General features: G+C 46.3%; 1 non-coding gene across 1 annotated transcript; it reads right to left on the bottom strand.

Moving 5' to 3' along the window:
- Window positions 1-4124: 4124 nt before the first annotated feature.
- On the bottom strand, window positions 4125-4197 carry TRNAV-AAC. Its single transcript has one exon. It is a non-coding gene; the product is annotated as a tRNA-Val (tRNA).
- Window positions 4198-16812: the final 12615 nt, after the last annotated feature.

Here is a 16812-nt window from a genome sequence, read left to right as displayed (position 1 = left end):
TTCCTGTGCCTGGCCTTGAGCATGCGCGCATGCTCAAGGTCTGAGAGTTCTCTCTGAGATCCCATGAGCCTATCCCATGTTTTCTGGAATTCAGACACCACCTCTTCCGGGAGACTGTTCCATGCATCTACCACCCTTTCTGTAAAAAAGCATTTAGCACCCGGGCCGTGGTAAAAATCTCTACTGTGAAAGCCTGATTAAATAAGTGCTGAGAAATATCATTATTATATGAAACAAAACATCATATATAATACAGAGGGGAGAGTAACCCAGAGGGGGGTACCAGTGTAAGTAAGCAGTTTCACCTTCCTTGAGCCAAGTCTTATTAATACAGATCTAAATTTTATTTTTAATTTAATTCAAAGTCTATAACCTTTGACCAAGGGCCACCGCTGGGCACGATGGACCCAACAGCGGCAATTCTTATGTTCCCGTTCCTTTCAACACAATAATCGTACAGTGTGACGTATAGTAACAGACAAAAGCATTATTCAGATCATCCCACCCACCATCAAATTCCCCTCAACCCCCACTACTTCAAACTCATCTTACACCATCACACCAGTGTGCAATTTAATTAAATGTGATGACACTCTCTAAATTAAAAATGCAAAATTGTGATATAAAGATGCTTCAAGGTTGTAGCGCTCTCCCCCATCCAAACCTTTGAAAAAATTGGCAGCGTCTCTTTTTTTTCCCAGGTTTAGCGTTGGGTTCCTGAAGAAGGGCCATATGTGTCCCTGAAACCAAGCCTGGTCGGACCACGCTGATGAGGTCTACTTTTAAAACCAATAGGAGGAAAAATTTTTTCACTCAGAGAATAGTTAAGCTCTGGAACATGTTGCCAGAGGATGTCGTAAGAGCGGATAGCGTAGCTGGTTTTAAGAAAGGTTTGGACAAGTTCCTGGAGGAGAAGTCCATATTCTGTTATTGAGAAAGACATGGGGGAAGCCACTGCTTGCCCTGTATTGGTTGCATGGAATATTGCTACACTTTGAGTTTTGGCCAGGTACTAGTGGGAAGAAATATCTTAACTTGGGTGCCAGATAGTTGTGGACGTGTTTGCCCAGGACTGCAGTGCTCACCTGACAGCTTGAGCCAGAGCGTCGGGAGCGGACCCCTTCAGGCACTTGCGAGGGAGACTGACCTGACGTCATCGCGGGTCCTTTCACAGTTCGTGAAAGGGACGCCACAACTGCATTTCCCTGGAAGAAATATCTTAACTTGGGTGCCAGATAGTGGTGGACGTGTTTGCCCAGGACTGCAGTGCTCACCTGACAGCTATTCTTATGTTCTTATGCTTCGCTAAGCCTGTTAGTGTTACCTGTGGAGAAACAAGCTAAGTGATTGATTTAACATCTTTCCAATTCTGAGCTCTAGGGAGGCTTGGGGGGGGGGGGGGGGAGAAGGATGAGAGCGCTACACCCTTGAAGCATCTTTATAGCACATTTTTGCATTTTTGATTTTGAGAGTGTCATCACATTTAATTAAATTGTACACTGATGTAACCTATGAAGGAGTGCAGCTGTAAGGTGAGATTATGCTCACATGGATTGAGCATTTGGAGTGGTTACAGTTGCCAGCCCCACAAGCTTACCACCTCACACTGAGGGTACACCGTACTTATTAATTATTATTCATTACCATTTGTGAGATTTATATTTTGCACTTCTGATTGAGTGCTAGCGCTCCGTCCCATCCGATTGGGAAAGCTGCCTCTTTTATTTCTTGCAATGACAGCCCATGTGACAGCTTTTTTACAGTTTGCTTTTTTAATGTGCATGCTTAGATTTCTTATTGTCTGTTGCTTAGCTTTGATTTCTTATTGTCTGTTGCTTATTTTGTCCTGCCACCTCAGTTTTGAAAATAAAAAGTCTTTGAAATACCGTAGTAATGTGGTACCATTTTTCTTTTTTTTGGCTAATTGGTTATTTTTCTTCATAGGGAGATGGGTGCTTTGCGCAGTTAGCTTAATTTGTTCTCTTATTCCTTATAAACTGATGTTTGACTCTTGTCATGGGAAGGAGGAGGAGGAGCTGCTCCTTGTGACCCTGGGCAAGTCACTCAGTCCTCCATAGCAGAGAGTTGCGAGGGGACAGAAATCCCACCCATTCTCTCCGTCCCCACCCGTCCCCGCCAGGATCCTCTCCATCCCCACCCATCCCACAAGGAAATACCTCCATCCCCGCTCGCCCCATAAAAAGCAGCAATTACTTCTGACAGGATCATCAATTTCACAGTCTCTTTTGCTGTTTTCCTTATGGAATCTCTTTGGTGGAATTCTTTTTTTGTTTTCTGTTCAGGTAATTAACTTGTAAACACCCTCTTTTACTAAGGTTGATGTGCCCATTATATTATATGGACGAACCGTTCTTCCAAAGCCTTCCATCCCCGTGGGAGTCCCGTTGGCTAGAGGGGGGTCCCCGTGGGAGTCCCGTGGGCCAGAGGGGGGTCCCCGTGGGAGTCCCGTGGGTTATGGGGGGATTCCCACGGGACTCCTGTGGGACCCGCGGGATTCCCACGATCCTCGTTCCCGTGCAGACCTCTACTCCATAACTCCAGGTATACTAGATAGATTGTGAGCCCACCAGGACAGATAGGGAAAATGCTTGAGTACCTGATTGTAAAATCACTTACATAACCTTGATAGGCAGTATATAAACACCTAATAAACTTGAAGGTAATTTTGCCAATGCAACTAGAGGGAAAAAGCTCCAAGATCCTTCTCAGGAACCATGTAACAGGTCCTTAGCTACTATGGCTGGACCTCCATGCCTCAGTATATCCAGGGCTGGTGTTGGGGAGTGATAAGGTAATTGTCTTGTGCCCCCATGCCAAATGGGGTTTCAAGCCTGTCTCCACTGTTTCTTCAGGAGCCTCATCAATACAGCTTCTTCCTTGTTCTGGATCCTGGACCTTGTAGGCGGCAGGGGAGTCTCAGATGAGTGAATTCTCCTGGGGCTGGGGTGAAGAAAGATTGAGGATTTGCAATGGGAAGAGAGATTTAGAAGGAAGATGAGAAATTTGGATGCTTCTGAGGCTGGTAAAGGGAAAGAGGAGAAGAGAAAATAGGTATGGCTTTGGGGGTGGGGATAGGGTTACCATATTGCTCCAGAAAAAGGTGGACAGATTGAGACATCTGGATTTTACTTTAATTGAAAGCAATGGAAGTAAGGAGGATAGATGAGACTTCTGGGTTTTACTTCCATTGCTTTCAATTGAAGTAAAACTCAGGTGTCTCAATCATTTCTCCTTTTTCTGGACAGATCAGTACTTCCGGCTTTTCCATAAGGGGATTAATGCTAATAATTTCAAACAAAATAGTCCCTTAATAATTAATTATTACATATTCACATGATCCTCAGCTGACTCCTCCTTCATGCATTATAAATGTTATATGCATGGGCCATTACTGTCATTGGACCCTAGGCGGGGGAGGAGACATACAAGAAATCAACTAAGGTGTCTAAAACCCTTGCACTGGTCCTGCAGATAAGGATTTGCATGTGTTCCTAGTAAACATTTGCTGTATGGCAGGAGCAGCAGAACATCTTTTTTTGTTTGGAGGAAGCAAACTAACCAGTTTATGACCCCATCAGTTACTCACGCTGTGTTGAACAAGATATTAGTGTGGCCACTAATGCAGCTTGATAAGGGGGGTAAATTGGCTGCAGCTTAGTGAAAGGACCCCTGCATTCTTTGTATTTACTATACATGGATTTTGAAACTACAGTACTGTATATTCTTCCTCTGGTTATACTGGAGAAATCCACATTATTTTGAACTTCAAATACTTATGATCATTATGTATTAGAGAAGAAATTTCACAATTAAAAATGTTTCCTGCACATTTCTGACGTTTTTAACAGAGGCACTCCATTGTACATGCTTTCATGACCCTACATCCTGGAGATCCTGAGAATCCTGCAAATCCTGGTTTTACCGGGTTCCCTAAGCTTTAGAGAGTTGCCCACTTTGAAAAACAACCATATAAAAATGTATTAGGTTGCTGCCTGGGAACTGAACTGTTTGAACTGCAACCTAATTCTAGGTAGTACTAAAGCAATGAAATATGAATTAATAGATTTAGAACAATTTAAATTAAGTAGGAAAAAAAATTCCCATGTTTCCGCCCGGTTTCGAACCGGGGACCTTTCGCGTGTTAGGCGAACGTGATAACCACTACACTACGGAAACCTCCATGTTAACCCCTCTAGAAAAACTAATTCTTAACTTCATATATATAGAGAGAGACACAACTCATTCGAAAGTATATAAAATATAACAACTTAAAGCACAATTTACCGCTCCGCTCTGCTGGTACAGCTGTCAGTCTGATGAATGGCCGTTACTTTGTGCAAACACCGGAGCCTCCGGCTTCCTTGACCCGAGGCACAGTGCATGGCTGTATCTAACCAAGAGCTGCCACTGCAACACGACAGTGCGTCTTATGGCCGGGGTGCAAACCGCTCCCCGTTCTTGAAGAATGAAATCACAGTGTTGGGGAGTGACAAGGTAATTGCCAACTAAGTTGCCGTAGCCAGCTCTAGCCCTACGCTTTCGGGGGCTAGATGGCTCGTGATGTCGTGCCTCATTAATATTCACGTTAATCACGGTGGTGATCGAGGCTCACGTGCCAGACTAGTCTGCCCTGCAAACAAGATCGGATCAAGGAACAAGGTAAAACCGGGATTTCCAGGATCCTCATTGAATAGGATTGAGATCCGGAAAGGGGTAAAACACGGACCTGAGATCCTGGTAAAAACAAAACAAAACAGGATTTTCCAGGATCCGACTACCTTTTTTTTTAGGCGTATACACATTTTATTACCATCCTAAATGACACTTTAGATTAGAACAATGCCTCCGCTCAATGCAGTCAGGGTCAAAATAAAAGCTCAAATATCAGTCCATTTGAAAGACATTGCTCAGTCCTGGTGGTATGTGGATGAGGAACAGCAGCAGCCAGTTATACTTGGTGATCCAGAGTAGTCTTCCTCAAGTTTGTTAACATTTTTCAGCTTCCAGTCTATCAACAAAGAAAATCATATAAGGGGTCACCCCATCCTCACGGTCAGGGCAGGATTAACCAATATGCCAAGTAGGCACGTGCTTAGGGCCCGAAATGGTCAGGAGGGCCCGATGAAGGAGAGCATCAACACTGTTTTTTCCAAACGGAGATGGGCCCCTCCAGCATCGATCGGCAATGCGGGCCCCCCCCGATCGGCAACGCGGCCCCCCCCCCATCGACGAAAGTAAGACAAGCAAGCAACGCGGGTAAGAAAGGCAACAGGAACTGTAATTGTGCAAGCGGTGCTGCTTTCCCCAAAGCTTCCCTCTGATGCAGCTTCCTGTTTCCGCCTGGGCGCATGGTGGGGTGGGGCGGGGCGGGGGCCCCAGTGTACTTGGGTGCCTAGGGGCCCTCGATGAATTAATCCTGCCCTGCTCACGGTAATTCAATAAACCCACCATGCCATCAGGATCCGACTACCTTAAGAGCAGACCTCCTCTTGAGCAAGACTGAAGAATGGAAGGAAATGACTTGTCTATTTGGCATCGGTTTTTTTCCCCCTGCAAGGGGAGTGGGTAAAACACGGACCTCACAGATCTTAATCGCATGCCCTTACAAATCTCACCTTGGGGGTGGGGTGAGTGGGATCCGTGAGATCCACAGGAGTTAAAACAAGGATCTCTGCGGACCCCCTCGTCACGGCTGCTTTCTTTTTAAGGCCGTGCACTTTACTTCCGTGGGGCCTCCAAGCAGGAGGCATTTGGGACACTGGGCTTCAGAAAAGCTGGGCACAACAAAAAATCTCACAGTTCTACCCACAGAAAGAGAGAGGCTGTAGAATCAATACAACATTATACACCCTCACCTCCAGTATTCAATACCAGCAATCCCGACCACCAACAGAAGCCAGAAAAGATAGAAGTTAAAAAGAGGATCTTGCAAATGCCACAGCACTAAAAGTGCATGGCCTTAAAAAGAAAGTGGCCATTCCTTAACTCCTGCGAACCTCATTGATCCTCGCTGAAGGGGGGGGGGGGGGGCGTTAAGATGAGGATAGGGTGAGAGGGATCTATGAGGTCTGCAGGGTTTGAGATTCAGCGCTGGAGGAGCACTCCTTTTGAGGCAGTGATTTCTTCTCCCAGATCCAGCTACCTTTGGAGCTGAGTCAGGCTGCAGCACATTTCCAGCGGCAGGGAGGAAAATCGGCAGGGAGGGTGGGTGTCTATAAAATAGGAGTGTCCAACCTGCGGCCCAAGGGTTGCATGTGGCCCTATGAAGTATTTTGTGCGGCCCCGGTCGAGGGCGATGCAGTGTTTTCTTCTGCTGCCCCTGGGTGTTTACCATCTTGCCGGCTCCCTCCTCTGTCTTGCTGCAGCGTTTGCGTGTTTGTGCAGCCCCAGAAACATTTTTTTTCGGCCAATGTGGCCCAGGGAAGCCAAAAGGTTGGACACCCCTGCTTTAAAACCTTTTTTTAGGTTTCTGCCCTTTCCCTTAGATTTCCCCACCTCTAAAATTCTAAATTGCTGCTTTTTAAAAATTTTAGTAAAACCATTTTGGAGCTGTTTTTTTGGCGCCAAAATGCTGCCACAGCAGCCATCTTGAATTTCCCAATTTCTTCTCAGAGTTCTCCAGAACCTCCGAAACACCTCATTTTGCCTCAAAACTGACTGGGATGGAGTCCTCTGGCTTCATTACCCTCAATTCAAGCCAGGTTTATGCTGGATGGGCAAACAAAGAGCACCCTTGCACCACATGCCGTGCAGCATGTGAAGGGGGGTGGAAACGATCGATTTAGCCTCCTCTTTGCCCTCTAGGGCTGAAGAATGGTTGGGGGTGGGGGGTGGGTCGATCAGTTGGGAGTAAATCCCTTCCAGAGCCCTGAAATAGCGGTCATTGTAAGTTCAAGAGTGTGCGGGTCACATAGCCCAAGAGACACAAGCTGGAGTCATCTAAAGGTGGCGCCACGCTGCCTAATAAGACATTTTCTCCAGAATTTGTCAATCTAATGTGGAGAGATTATCTGGATGGTTGAGATCCCCAGAAGACTGGCAATGCACGGGAGGAGGGGGGGGCACGAGGGGGCTTGGGTTCCCAGAGTGCATCTACCTTAGTGTCAAAGCTTGGCCAGGATCTGGTGAGCCTTTCCAAGGGAGACTCAAATGATGAGGAGTCTATTTGCATGCCTTTACCGTCACAGAGCGAGTCCTCCCTATCGGGAGATACAAGATTGTAGGCCGGAGCGTGTGCGCAAGATACAGTGGTGGCCCTCAGTCAAGGGGATGACCCCATGGTCTGCTGGCTGTTCAGACCCTCAGCTCTGGTTGAGCTAATTGTGGACTCCTTATGGGAGTTAAGCATGGACTTCCAACAGGTCTCCTCTGCTCCCCTAGCATCCTGATATCGATGTATTAGTTAAGGAGCATTGGGATGCTCCTGAAGGGTCCCTTAAAGCAGCCTTGATTAGGACTCGGCTGTATCTAATGGCACAGGAGTGTCAGCAGCTGTTCACTCATCTCAAGGTAGATTTCTTGTTAGCGCGAGTAACCATGTCCCTACCAAGTGAAGGATATGCAAGATCACAGAACAGATGTGATTCTTATAAGACAATTCAAAGGGCTAGCCTTGGGAATCAAGGCAGCCGCAGCAGCTTTCTTTAAGTTTCAAGTTTAAGTTTCAATTTATTTGATATACCACAAATACAACCACAGTTAGTCTAAGCGGTTTACAATAATGATATATTATTAAATGAAAATAAAAACAAAAGTTAAAAAGACATAACAAGGGAGGCAATAAGCAAAAACAAAAATTCAACCAACGTACAAACAAAAATGGATACAAGGGGGGATAAAGAAAGGGGAGGTTATGATAAAAGCAAAAAGGTTGGGGAAGGGAAGGAGTGGAACAAAAAGGAAAGGAAGTCACAGTGAAATTCTGCTCAAACAATTAAGGATATAAGCTAAGAAGTCAAGAAGAAAGGGTGATCCATAGCAGGAATAAGGTAAGGAAAAAGGTCAAGAGCAGAAAGCCATAGAAAAATAATATGACTTCAATTGTGCCTTAAAAAGTCACAAAAGATTTGTCATATGCAACTGTCATGCCAGGTTGCAGGGGCTGGAGCTGGCCGACGAGCCTTTGCCCCAACTCCTATTAGCAGGAGTGGACTACATAGCATTTATGCACCTAACTTTAGGCTCCTGGCTGGTGTAAATGCTCACGCCTGACCATAGGCAGTTAGGCATAAAACCTGCTGGTATTCTATAACCCAGGAGTAGGCAATTCCGGTCCTCGAGAGCCAGGGCCAGGTCAGGTTTTCAGGATATCCACAATGAATATGCATGAGATAGATTTGCATCTCAAGGAGGCAGTGCATGCAAATCCATCTCGTACATATTCATTGTGGATATCCTGAAAACCTGACCTGGCTCCGGCTCTCGAGGTTGCCTACCCCTGCTATAACCCATTGTGACATATTCATCAATAAAGTGACTTTTTGAAATATACGCCCTTGGCTGGACTTCTGACATCTTGTCCTCACGACTCCCTGTTGTGTGTTCCAGTTTTGTCGTTGAGGCCAGTCTTTGGCTTCTGATTCAGTGTATTCTTTAGCCCAGCGCATAATTGCCTGACACACCTCTAACCTGCCCTTGCTTCTTTCGGGTCCACATCCTCTTGAAGTTGTATACCAGGGGTAGGGAACTCCGGTCCTCGAGAGCCATATTCCAGTTGGGTTTTCAGGATTTCCCCAATTAATATGCCTGAGATCTATTTGCATGCACTGCTTTCAATGCATATTCATTGGGGAAATCCTGAAAACCCGACTGGATTACGGCCCTTGAGGATCGGAGTTGCCCACCCCTAGCCTAGAGCAGACATGGGCAACTCCGGTCCTCGAGGGCTGGAATCCAATCGGGTTTTCAGGATGAATATGCATGAGATCTATTTGCATGCACTGCTTTCAATGCATATTCATTGGGGAAATCCTGAAAACCCGACTGGAATACGGCTCTCGAGGACCGGAGTTCCCTACCCCTGTTGTATACTTTGGAATTGGAATGCATAATTTATTGAATACTGAAGGCAATAACATGTGTAACTTCTATTTGGTACCAACCAGTGCCAATTAAGGACAATTATAGCCTATAGTTGTTCATTAACACCAATTATTGGTTTGCATTAAATTAAGGTACGTATGTAACTGACCTTACTCTGTAATTTGCATGTGAAAAGTTGGGTGCTAGTTGTGAATTTCTAGCATTAGGGGGATATTGCCCTGCTTCCTGAGCTAAGCTAGCAAAAGTCACTTGGGGTTTGGCATGACTCCCTCCCTTCAGGGGTCACAAAGATTGTTTCTCGGCGTCCCCAGTCTTACCTGGCCTATATTGTCAAATCTGGGCTCAATAATCAATCTATGGTCTCTTGCACAGTAGTGGTGTCACCACTGCAACCATAGGTCCTGAATAGAGAATGACACGGGGACAAATTTTTCCCCGTCCACATAGGAACTCATTTTCCTGTCCCGTCCCCGTGAGTTCTTTTCCTGTCCCTGCCCCATTCTTGCAAACTCTGTCCTCGTCTACACAGGCCTCAAACACTTTAAAATCATAAGTAGCAACATTCTAGAGCTCAGATTGTGATGTCATAATGCCTCATTCCACCAATCCCTAAGCTCCATCCTCATCTGCACAAGCCTCAAACCCTTCATATCCTAAGTAGCAACATTCTAGAGCTCAGATTGTGATGTCATAATGCCTCATTCCACCAATCCCTAAGCTCCATCCTCATCTGCACAAGCCTCAACCCTTTAAATCCTAAGTAGCAACATTCTAGAGCTCAGATTGTGATGTCATAATGCCTCATTCCACCAATGCCTAAGCTCTGTCCTCATCTGCACAAGCTTCAAACCCTTTAAAATCCTAAGTAGCAACATTCTAGAGCTCAGATTGTGATGTCATAATGCCTCATTCCACCAATGCCTAAGCTCCATCCTCATCTGCACAAGCCTCAAACACTTTAAAATCATGTGTGTTCAAGGCTTGTACAGTTAAGGCAGAGTTTACATGAATGGGTCATGGACAGCGAGAAAACTCCACGGGGATGGGGTAGGGAAATTGTCATTCTCTAGTCCTGAACACTTCCATTGTAACATGAGTTTGTTTTGCTTTAATCCCAGTATGTATTACAACTCAGTGGATTCTGACTGATGGGTTACTCTTACAGTACATTTTCAACCTGTTAATAAGCTAATGCTCTTGACATCTTTAAGGTCAGCAGTAATTATCATTGTCATTAATATACATTAAGAACTAATGTGTGTATTGCCTTCCAGGCTAGTTTTGTACCTAGTGAAACAGATAATGCATTTAGAATTTAGTATGCCACTTCCTGGCATTTGTAGAATGGAATGATCTGATTGGCTGATGGCTGTTCATACTTTATCATTAGAACACAGAGACTGCTGAAGAAGATAGCACAAGATTCATTACTGTAATTTTTAAAACTGTTTTCCAAGGCCGTAAATAATAAACACAGCACTCAGACGTGATTGCTTTATTTAGGAGTTCATTCACTAATGTAATGGTTAGGCCACACTAATGTCGTAAGTACATGCTGTCTACTACAGGATCCATATGGGTAACCATACACTGTTAGTAAATGAGCCCCTTGGGGGGAATTCATCAAAGGGTGATAAGCACGTTAACATGTAATAATAGATTACTTTTTATCCTGACGGGAGTTGCCATACAGCTTATTTTGAAAAATTGGGATAGGTTAAACCAGTGGTTCCCAACCCTGTCCTGGGGGACCACCAGGCCAGTCGGGTTTTCAGGATAACCCTAATGAATAAGCATGAGAGCGATCTGCATATAATGGAGGTGCCAGGCATGCAAATCTGCTCCATGCATATTCATTAGGGCTATCCTGAAAACCCGACTGACCTGGTGGTCCCCCAGGACAGGGTTGGGACCCACTGGGTTAAACTATAGTTTTTGGTGGGAATCCTTGTGCCAAACTTATAAATTTGAACGTATGAGAGCAATACAGTTGGGACATTATAAGAAATTCAAGGAAGTTTGGGACCCATTGACAAAATTTTGTAAAGATTGATTATTGGTTTTAGCCCTTTGATTATACACGTCTAGGAGGGATGGGGGAGGGAGGGGGGGGATATGCCTTTAATTTATTAATTGATTGTAATTTGTTGATCTTGATCATTTGTATTATTCTTGATTGTCTTTATACTATATGGAAGGGTGGGTGGGTGGGAAGGGATATGTTTTTATTATTTCACTAGTCTTATAGCCCGTTACATTAACGGGTGCTAGAATATATGTGTATGTGTCTGTCTTTATTTTTTTTTCTCTCTCCTTTGCCGCTTTCTGTATTACTGTCTTTCTTTTTTTTTTCCTTGGCTGTCCACCACCACCCCTTGCCTGCTCCCCCTGTCCATTCTCCCTTACTTTTACCTCCCCTGTGTCCTCCACCACCCCATCACTGCTCACCTTATCCAGCAGCAGCCCTTCTCCCTTTGTTTTACCTCCCCCCCTGTCCATCATCACCTCCTTCCTGTCCAGCAGTAGGCCTGCCTTCATTTTTCTGCCCCCCCCTGTCCATCAGCACCTCTTCCCCTGTCCATCATCCCCTTTTTCCTGCTCCCCCTGAAGGTTCAGGAAAACAGCAAAGAGATGCTGGGTATGGAGGGAGCTTAGAAATAGGAACTCAGAGAGGCAATACTGGACACAAAGGGAGGAATAGTGGCACAGAGGGGAATGCTGGACAGAGTAAGATAGAGACACAGAGAAGAGATACTGAACATGTGGTAGGCTAGGGAAAGAGATACAGAGGGAAAACATTGAATGGATAGGGATGCAGAGGATAGATTTATAATTAATTGCTGTTGCAGGCTTCAGGTCTTCCTCTCTGGCGGGTTCTGTCTACTTCATGAAAACATGAAGTAGGCAGGACCCGCCAGAGAGGAAGGCCTGAAGCCGGCAACAGCAGCGAATTTTAAACGCTGCTGCTGCCCGAAGAAGCCATGCCTTAACCACAAAGCTTGGGGGGGGAGGGGGGAGAGTTTTAAAAGGTACAGCGGCAGTGGTGGTAGTGGGGGATTTGAAAAGCCATCGGCCGTGTAGTATGCCGCCTGCATACTTCACGGCCGACGGCTTTTCAGGACTTTAAAAACTTACCTGTTTTATTTTTAAACTAGTGTTTAAGCCCGTTAAATTAACGGGTGCTAGAATATATGTCTTTCTTTCTGTGTGTCTCCCTGCCCCTGTCTCTTTCTTCCTTTCTTTCTGTCTCTTTCCTTCCCTCTGTCTGTCTTTCTTTCTGTCTCTTTCCTTCCCTCTGTTGGTCTTTTTTTCTGTCTGTCTCTCTCCATCTGGTCCCCTGTCTGTCTGTCTTTCTTTCTTTCTGTCTCTCTCCGTGCCCACTGTCTTTCGTTCTCGTGCGCTGTCTGGCTTTATATCTCCATGGCCACTTGCCTGCCTTTCTTTGTCTTTCTCTATGGCCCCCTTCTATATCCTCCCCAAAGCAAATAAAGATTGCTCCCTGCACCCAGCACACCCCTCCCCCCAAAGCAAAGCAAGTTCACTCCCTGGCCCCCTTTTGCTACTGAAAAGGAAACTTTAAAATAATACATTTAAAATGATCAGATACTTGGAAACTGCAAAGAAAGGACTTAAGTAAAGTTCAGGATTTTTAAATCATAATAAAAGTCATAAAATTCTGCAGCTTCCCTGCTTTCTATCTTGAAAGTTGTTTAATGATAGAGAAATTGATAGAGAGAGAGATTTCTGCAGCTTCTCTGCTTTCTATCTCTCCACCTTTTCCCTTCACACTTTCACTGAAATAACCTGAGTTACAGCTTCGGGAGCAGCATGCAGGCTACTTGCTAGGGGATCGGCCGTTTTTGCTGCATCGGATCCGTTGCTTTGGCTGGCCGACTTAGGCCTGTGAGCGTCGTTGGCCTGGAGGAGCCGGTCGGGGCGGGGCTTCCGTGCTGGTCGGCTGCGTGTGAGTTTAGGGGTATGGGTGATTATTGAACATACCCCGCGCATCCCTGAACCTACCCAGAGACTCCCCGCGCGGGAGGAATCGCCGCCATCACCGCCCCCCCCTGAGCCGCCACTACTGCTGCATCCGTCGCCGGGCCCCGCTCCCAACGCTGCGCACCTAGGCCGGGGAGGAGGAGGTGGCGGCAATGGCAACAACAGTGGATTCCGGGAGCAGCGGCTGCCTTCCCCGCCTCCCTCACCGCCCGACTGCAGAGGCGAGATTGAGGAGCCGCCACTGACAGGCAGACTGTGAGTGCGCGGTCTGGCTGGCTCCTCTACCAAAGCCCTTCCGGCGGCAGCCCCTCTCGCATCCGTCTCCACGTTGCAAGCCTCTCCGAAGGCCGGCTCCCACAAAAATGCTGCCCCTCTGTCCAAAGCTGCGGCCGGACGCAAGATTGGTTTTAAAGTTAGGCGGCCAGGCCAGGTCTTCAAAGCAGCTGCAGCCGCGGTTTTAAAGTTAGCCGGTCAGGTATTCAGAGCGGCAGGGGGAGGCAACCTTTTATTCAATGTCTGCCGGGTAAAGCGCCGTGCCGAGTAGAGGAAGCATTGATTGAGTTTTTCCCTATGTGGAGAAACCGCCGTGGCAGGAGAGTAGGGAGTGAGTTTTTCCTATGCGGTTGTTTGGGGGGGGGGGGTTGTGAACAGGAAGTCGAGCAGAGGCGGGAGTGAGCTGTTCAGCTTCCCCTATCTGGGCAAACCGCTCTGGCGAAAATGGAGTGAAGTGCCGCGTGGGGCCGTAGAAAGAGCGGGGCATGCTGCAGTCTTGGCGGCCACGGACATACGGATCACGGAAGCACGCCGATAAGACTGCGCATGCGCCGCCTACGGTTTTATTATATAGATGCCGTCCGGGCTCGGCCACCGCGGCCTGCAGCCGCTGACAGCCGCAGCGGCCAGCAGCCACTGTGGCCTGCAACCGCCGACAGTCACCGCGGCCGACATCCGCCTCGGGCCACTGACAGCTGCCGCGGCCGACATCCGCCTCGGGGGGGAGGGAGGGAGAGAGAGAGCTTCGCGCGCATGCGCACTCCTACCGGTGCCCTACAGTGCACGGAAAACAGAACATGCAGATGGAATGCGCATGCGCGGCTAGCGTTTTATTATATTAGATTATATCATTTGATAGAATTAAGTGCTGTCTATTTGTACATTGCTTGATAATATGTTGCACTTGATGTTGGCTTTTAAAATGAATAAAGATATTTAAAATAAACAACCAAAACCCAACATGTGCTATTGGGGAGAATGGGTTTGTTTTTCCATGCCTTTCTTTTATTTTGGAATGTGTGGTTTATTGCTGTTTAGTGAAGGTACTTATAGTGCATTTTGAATATGTTTATGGTTTATTTAACGCTTCATATACCACTCTTACCCCCCCTCCCTTTTACTAAACCACGATAGCAGTTATTGGCGCAGGAAGCAGCACTGAATGCTCCGCACTGCTCCCGATGCTCATAGGAACTCTATGAGCATCGGGAGCAGCGCGGAGCATTCAGTGCAGCTCCCTGTGCTAAAAAAACACTATCGCGGTTTAGTAAAAAGTGCGGGGGGGGGGGGGATTAATGCAGTGCACAAGACAAAATGATTAAAATAGAAAAGAATGTTCTAAAGAACCACAAAATCCTTCTAGAATAAGATGGAAACAAATAAAACATTACAAAATGAAGTAATAATAAAAATAGCAAAGTTAAATAACTAAGGACTCTTTTTATGACGGTGTACTAGCGTTTTTAGCACACACACCGGATTAGCGCACACTATAGTGTGCGCTAGCCGAAAATCTACCGCCTGCTCAAAAGGAGGCAGTAGCGGCAAGCGCGCATGGCAATTTAGCGCACGCTATTCCGTGCATTAAGGCCCTAGCGCACCTTCGTAAAAGGAGCCATAAGGGATCCTATCACTAAGCTGCATTAAGCGCTAACACAGAAAAATGGCCTAATGCACGACACCATCTGCGCACGCTAAGCCTGTGGTATTTTTGAAAAATTTTTTAGTTGGGGCACATCAGGGATGGAGAATGGGCATGGAAGTGCTGTTCAGCTGGCATGTTGACATTACCAGTGTCCTAACCTGTTAGCATGTCTACTATATGGGAGCCCTTAGCACCTTCTAAATAAGAGTTGGTAAGTTCATAGAAACATAGAAATAGACGGCAGATAAGGGCCATGGCCCATCTAGTCTGCCCACCCCAATGACCCTCTCCTACCTTTCTCTGTGAATAGATCCCACGTGTCTATCGCATTTGGTCTTAAAATCAGGCACGCTGCTGGCCTCAATAACCTGAAGTGGAAGACTATTCCAGCGATCAACCACCTTTCAGTGAAAAAGAATTTCCTGGTGTCCCCGTGCAGTTTCCCGCCCCTGATTTTCCACGGATGCCCCCTTGTTGCCGTGGGACCCTTGAAAAAGAAGATATCTTCTTCCACCTCGATGCGGCCCGTGAGATACTTGAATGTCTCGATAATGTCACCCCTCTCTCTGCGTTCCTTGAGTGAGTACAGCTGCATCTTATCCAGCCGTTCCTCGTACGGAAGATCCTTGAGTCCCGAGACTATTCGGGTGGCCATTCTCTGGACCGACTCCAGTCTCAGCACATCCTTACGGTAATGCGGCCTCCAGAATTGCACACAGTATTCCAGGTGGGGCCTCACCATGGATCTATACAATGGCATAATGACTTCAGGCTTATGGCTGACAAAACTCCTGCGTATGCAACCTATGATTTGCCTTGCTTTGGATGAAGCTTGCTCCACTTGATTGGCAGTCTTCATGTTCTCACTGACGATCACCCCTAAGTCTCGTTCTGCTTCAGTTCTTGTTAGGATCTCGCCATGCTATCGTTAGCACACAGGGGTCTATGCTGGGACTGCTGCTTTTTAACATATTTATCAATGATCTAGAGATGGGAATAACCAGTTGAGATAATTAAATTTGCTGATGACACAAAGTTGTTTAAAGTTGTTAAATCGCAAGAGCATTGGGAAAAATTGCAAGAGGACCTTGTGAGACTGGAAGACTGGGCGTCAAAATGGCAGATGACATTTAATGTATCAAAGTGCAAACTGATGCATGTGGGAAAGATGGAACCCAAACTATAGCTATGTGAGTGGAGTGGAAAGGGGAGATGTGAATAGCTTGTTCACTCTTTCCAAAAATACTAGGACTAGGGGACATGCGATGAAGCTACTAAGTAGTAGATTTAAAAGGAACTGGAGAAAATATTTCTTCACACAATGTATAATTAAACTCTGGAATTTGTTGCCGGAGAATGTGGTGAAATCAGTTAGCTTAGCAGGGTTTAAAAAAGGTTTGGATCATTTCCTAAAAGAGAAGTCCATAGGCCATTATTGAGATGACTTGGGGAAATCAACTGTTTATTCCTAGGATAAGTCCAACTGCTACCCGTCATGGATAAGCAGCTTAAAATCTGCTTTGCTACTTGGGATCTAGATAGGTACTTGGGACCCGGGTTTGCCACTGTAGATAGTAGGAAACAGGATACTGGGCTTGATGGACCTTCGGTCTGTCCCAGTATGGCAGTTCTTATGTTCTTATGCCAGATATTCAGCAAATGGAAACATGCCACTTTTATGGCCATGCTGGAAATAGGCTTAGCACGCAAGAAAATCCCGCATTAGGCTGCAGAGGTCTCCTAGGTTAACTAGTGCTTTTTATGGGCCTGGCAGTTCCATTTTGCTCTTCTGCACCAGTTCAATTGGACTCAATCCCTGATGGGTTACAGGG

This window comes from Geotrypetes seraphini, chromosome 9 (assembly GCF_902459505.1).
Source record: "Geotrypetes seraphini chromosome 9, aGeoSer1.1, whole genome shotgun sequence".
Classification (NCBI taxonomy): domain Eukaryota; kingdom Metazoa; phylum Chordata; class Amphibia; order Gymnophiona; family Dermophiidae; genus Geotrypetes; species Geotrypetes seraphini.
This window is presented reverse-complemented; position numbering and strand designations above follow the sequence as displayed.